This window comes from Stylophora pistillata, chromosome 10 (genome assembly GCF_964205215.1).
Source record: "Stylophora pistillata chromosome 10, jaStyPist1.2, whole genome shotgun sequence".
Lineage (NCBI taxonomy): Eukaryota > Metazoa > Cnidaria > Anthozoa > Scleractinia > Pocilloporidae > Stylophora > Stylophora pistillata.
In genome coordinates, this window is record NC_142528.1 from 9,724,783 (window position 1) to 9,730,782 (window position 6,000).

Here is a 6,000-nt window from a genome sequence, read left to right on the forward strand (position 1 = left end):
AAACTACATTACTTTCCAAACCAAGCACGCTATTGAGCTGAAAATTTGAAAACAGATACGAATTTAGACCCCCTTCTGCCTGATGGGGATAAAATTTTCGTGATTTTTGAATTTGATGGTGTCACGTGAAAATCAGTCTTAGAAAAAGTCAGGTTGAGTAGAAATCACTGTTAGCTCACTCCTAAGTTACAATTTTAACGGTCGAATCGCCTCACCGCTACACAAGAAAGCACCGACTGAGCAAACAAATACATCCCTGGCCAAGTGGAGTTGTTGTTCAGATCAGCATTTACCAAGTTATTTATAAAATTAAGTTTAAATTGATATGCATATTAGGTACCCTTGAGGGTTTTTGATGATCAAAATCATTGTCCCATGTTCGATTTGAATGAAAATGAGAACGAACATGATGTCAATGTGACAATTTCTTTCTCCGATTAGTTTGCGTCTTCATGACTGATGATTCAAACACACATTCAAGTAACAGACGATAATGATGACCAAGATTCAAACCCGGTTCCTTGATTCTGAAGATTTCCTCTTTCCTTTCCTAAGAGGAAACTCTATCATAACTTATCACGCAGGGGGGCATGAAGTGCAAGCCCTGATCAAGCGGACACTGTTTCTCGGAATAACAGAGCAGGACACGTCGAGTCATCAAACTGCTGCATAGTTGCTCTCAAAGATGCATGTGGCATGCCTAGTGAAGTTAAAAACCACTCCGTGACACCCATTGTACTGTTTGTGTCCTTCGGCGTACCATGAGGATGGACCACGGATACGCCACATAATTTCATATGGTCTATTCGTCGCCGATAAAATTGGATCATCGAAAAACACATAAAATCCGTAATAATAATTATGTATAAGAGCAACCTCTTTCGAGGAGTGCCTACCTGAATGATTTGTTATGCAATAGCCATGACGGCCTAACTTCAACTGTGACTTCATATTGTTCGAAGCTGCCAAAGAGTTGAGTGCCCAGTAGGTAGAGGGCCTTATCGACAGAGAAAGGTATCTCTTCAATCTAATCTCCATACTTCCACTTGCCAACTCCAAGCGGAGGAAGGAAATTGTCAAATCTAGCTAGTGCGTAGATGAAAGTCGACTCTTCGGGCTGGTGAAAACTGCAACGGAGTCCTGAAGTCATCCAGGTAATAACTCAACATGTGAGAGACTTCCTCGTCTTTCAGAATGTTATAAGTTCTCCTAGATAACGTTAAGGATCTAAACTCAGTCGAACGAGATCAGCGGAAATCGAGTCGCTTTCACGATTTCGTCTCCCAAAATACTTCTCCTTCCCTGTCCATCAGGAGTTATTCCTTGCCTCTCGCATTCTTTTGCGGCTTAGCGATCAAGGGCTTTGAACAGTTATACTTCTTTAACATTGAATGCTTCCTTCTTCATAACAGATTCAACAAAAGATCGCTCAATTGTAGGAAATTAGTTTGATGTCTCAGCCTCTTCTGTCTGCTTCTCAATAACAGTTCTATCATTTCCTCTTGATTATTACCGATCGAAAAAGAATGAGTGGTGCAAGTCAAGACAGTGTGTTGACGAAATGACGAAATGGGGTACTTTTTGATGGATTAGTCTTCTAGAGGAGTGATACCTGTGATAACATCATGTTTTAATGAGCAGGACCAAACCCTCAAAGCTATGCGAGTCAGTCACACGTAACTTTTCTCCCTCTCTTCTTCATAGTCTCGGAATCCGACGACTTTTCCTATTTCTAAACTATTTCTATTTTCATTAAAACGTAGAGATCATTCGTCAAGATAAATTGAAAGCTGGAATTTCTTGTGGACACATACTGGACAGTGGGTCATCTGAAGGTGACTGGGACTACTGTATCGACCTTGAGAACAGCGGTGTTCCCATTAGGGTTTATTGTGATATGACAACTACTGGAGGTAAGGCTACTTAATAAGTTTTGGTATAAATTGTTCTCGACAGGCGATAATACCATAAAGGCGCGCGCACTCTTACTAGTCGACGATGAAGTCATATCTTTTTAGTTACCCCTAACGAGTTGATTTTAAGGCTAAACATTAATTTTGAACCTGGCCATGGATCGATTTTATCTTCTTATTGACTAAAATTTCGATTGGTCGAGAGTATTCAGTCAGCAAACAATAGCGTGTGAAGTTGACATATCTGCAGCTGTTATTGGGTTGTTATGTCGAGTTCAAAGTCTGTCTAGTTTCCAAGCCCCTCACCCGTGTACTCTTCTCAAACTTTTGCAAACACACTGAGAAAATTGTTTAAAAAATGTATAATAAAACAGTTATTGAATTCGAATTTTGTATGATATTATGAACTATCAACCCTCGTATCTGTGTTATCAGTCTCAGCGCTCGGCTTCGGAAGATACTTCAGACCTCGGCAGTGATAATTCATGATATCAAGCTCAACCTCAACCTCAACCTCAACCTCAACCTCAACCTCAACCCCAAATTGAAGCTAATTTAGCAGACTCATCAGGATTTTTTAAATATATGTTATATTTTCTCAAAATGTAGATGCCACATGGAGTGGACAGATGACCATGACCACACTCTCTCTCAAGAAATTCTACCTATAGAGCCCTTCAAAACTAAAAAGGGAAGTATCGCAAGAGGGCAGATCTGGGAAAAAATTGCCAGTAATCTCAACTCCCTGAAAATTCCAAGATTTAAAGTTAACAAGCGCTAGGTGAGAGAGTGTTACACGCTACTCATTGAAAACTTAAAGAAAAAGTTAAAAGAAGAAAAAGAGGCCAGCGGCATTGTGACTGACATGAGTGACGTCAAGAAAGCTCTAGAGGAAATACTGGAAAAGGAGGCTGATGCTGAAAACATTCTGGAAGTTGACAAGGAAAAAGAGGAAAATTCCAAAGCTGACGAGATGCGGAATAGAGCAATGGAGAGCATGCATTCAACACAGAAAAGGAAGGAAGGTGATGAAGTCGAGGATGTAGAGAATGCACAACCTAAGCGAAAAGTCACAAGGAAGAGTGGTACGGACACAGAGGCATATCTACGTGAGAAAAATGATATGATTCAGAAATGGAAAGCTGAAGAGTTGAAATTGCAGGTGCAGCACCTGGACGTCGAGAAAAGAAAGCGGGATGAGTCTCAAAGGCAACATCAAGAATTGATGCAAATGATGGTCCAGGAAGTCCAGCAGCAAATGCAACAGTTTCAGCAGATGTTTGCTGCCATGCAACAACAGCAGTCACAAATCATTTTGAGGCTTTTAGAAAAACATTGAGTGACATGAACACGTTAAATGCAGTTGTAGAGGTTCTACCCTGTGTTTTGTTCAAATTTTAAGGCCTTTTGACAATGTTTTTGTAAGATTAAAGAGGATTGATATGGGGGGGGGGGGTTCTTTTGCAATTTTGGAATCTTTTCTATGCACTTCGTTGGGAAGGTCCGCTTACTCCTCTGCTCTCTCCCTGGCGTTGTTTTATCTTGTACCCTCTGAAATGGATTCTGAACCCTTTTTACATTATGATTATAGTCGTTGTTAAACATCAGTTGACCTGACTACAGATACTACAGAATAAATACCAAAACTATAAACAGTAGTTTACTGGCAGGCTGCAGACATACACTGCTACATCTTATTGATTACTTGTGTATTTCACGTGAATTTATCACTGAAATTCAGTTCAGAGTACAAATAAAATAATTGTGAGGAAAAATAATCCTGAAGGGTTGGCGGGTCAATGTCAAAGAAATCTGATGTGAAATTACCATACAAACAAGTCATGGCATTCCTTAAAATTGCACATACAATGTTCATCTTTCTCACCGCACTCAATGATATCTTTTGAGTTTTCTTCAAATACACAAAATTTAAAATAGTTAACAATATCCCCAAATAGCCACTCTACTGAAATGTGCACACTGCTCATCGACTTGTTAAATTCTTCCATCTGGGGAGTGATACCTGCAGAGCGATATGGCACAACGAAGTGAACTCTTAATGGGTAAGCAGGGTCACCATATAAGGCCATAGGATTTTTACCAGTGGGAGAAAAAGCATGGTGTTCAAGGACTCGCAGAAGGCCAGAATCAGCTAACAATCCAGCATCATGTTTGCGGCCCTCTGGAAGAAAATGCACATTTTGATTGAAAATCGTGTTGTGAACTTTTAGAAAAAATTATCTTTTATTTATACTATGTTACGAGGATCGAATTATTTTTACTGAATCTGTCACGCAATCCAAGACTTTTCTAGAATTATCTTTAGTCTGTAATATTCCAGAAACTTCTTTCATGTGACTCAGCAGTTTCCAAAAATAGTACAACTTGTAATACGCTATAAATAGTAATAGAACATTCTAGATAACTAAAGTAAATGTATAAAAGCTGGCTTGTGAGAAGTACAAAAAGGATTTGCCCGAGGGCTTACCCTCGTGGCTTTCTAACTGAACTTGTGGAAGCTATGATATGACAAGGCTATGACCTTTTGACCTTGCGATATTCGGAGAGAAGAAAGAGAAGAAGACGATAGCCGAGAGAGGAAGGAGATAAAGAATTTAGAGTTCACTATTAAGTCCTCCGGTAGAATTTGTGTACACGGAAAGAAAGCCATGAATCAAGAAAGCCAAGCGCTGTGGTCTTCAGTCGGCGGATGTTGGAATTGGAAGTTGATCGAGACGACGAACACTTACACGGCATGAAGGATTGTAAGCCTGCTTTATGAACTGCTTAACTTAATCTTTAACCTAAGTAAATTAAACAATGTAAAACTAATTAAATAATAGTTAAAATGGGCAACTGCTTGTTGTTACATTTTTGTTGCGTGCCATATATCGTACTCGGGAGTCTATTTTTATGTATGCCTTGTTAGCGGACATCTGTTGGTCATTCGTGCACGTAACAACTACTTGATATGTTTCAAGCCTAAAACTGCTTTCACCTATCTATCACTCTGTTTGTATTTACCGTGTGACAGATGGTTCTCATGTGACTAAAAATTGAAAGGAATAATTTCCATTACCTACTGGCTCGTACATGTTGGCTATCATACCACAGGGCAATGCAACAGATTGGTATTTCAATCCGTGGACTCTTTTGTGTCCGTTGTACACAACTCCTTGGTTTTCTTGTGGTAGGCAAATGGGTCTTACTGTACCATCTATGAAGCCAAAGCAATTCGGCAGGGGACTTCCTTTCCTTTGTATGACATCAGCATATCTCTCGAAGTAGAGGCGGCTCATTAAGGTGAGGTTCTATGCTGTCATATGGTGATGATGCAAGCAGTACACATTTCCCATTAAATAATTAGTGATCATACAAATTTCTGGTACTGGGCGGCCAAAACAATGGATTAGGTCACTGTACCTACAAGGGTACGCTAATCTTCTCAACAAAAGAAGGCCTTTACAGTCCCTTGTTCACATGTATACGAATCAGGCAGCCCCATTGCGTCTGCGAGAATAGGTATATCCCTTTTTCGGAAACGAAACTCTGCCAAGCGCTCACTTTCGTCGAGTCCTTCCAGGTCAAAATGTTTGTAATTCTGGTAGGGATAATCCAGATTCTTTGAAGTGTTGGCATCGTACAACAACAAAAATTCATCTTCTGAAATGCCACCATCATCGAAACTTGCGATCAACAATTCACGAGCCTTTCTTAAGGTAGCCATTGCTTTTCCTAAACTTCCAAGAGGAAAGCCACTACAGCTGCCGTCGCGCGCGCTATCTTATGGCTATTTTTTGCGACATTGCAACGGCGACCTCTCCCCAAGCCTCCTCGACCAAGTCTACCGTCCCAGATGTCTGCCATCGTCGGATCTTAAGCTCGTTATTAACTGTGATAATAGATGGTGCAAGGGAAAAGTTTTCAGTTTATTTAACTAAATGCTCACAGCACGAGTTATAAAAATTATAGTGCAATACCCATTGCAATCAGCGGACAGTGCACAATGAAAAAAATTAAACAATGATAATATGCGTTGTGGGCGTCCTAACAGCCCTACACTGGGGGTGGGGGTAGATTTTGTTTC

The 6,000-nt window shown here is 40.2% G+C and overlaps 3 pseudogenes; 1 reads left to right on the forward strand and 2 right to left on the reverse strand.

Moving 5' to 3' along the window:
* Positions 1 to 608: 608 nt before the first annotated feature.
* On the reverse strand, positions 609 to 2,400 carry LOC148721737 (BTB/POZ domain-containing protein 2-like; annotated as a pseudogene).
* Positions 2,401 to 2,529: 129 nt separating this feature from the next.
* On the forward strand, positions 2,530 to 3,252 carry LOC148721738 (uncharacterized; annotated as a pseudogene).
* A 1,654-nt stretch (positions 3,253 to 4,906) lies between these two features.
* LOC148721739 (uncharacterized) lies at positions 4,907 to 5,708 on the reverse strand (annotated as a pseudogene).
* Between the last annotated feature and the right edge of the window lie 292 nt (positions 5,709 to 6,000).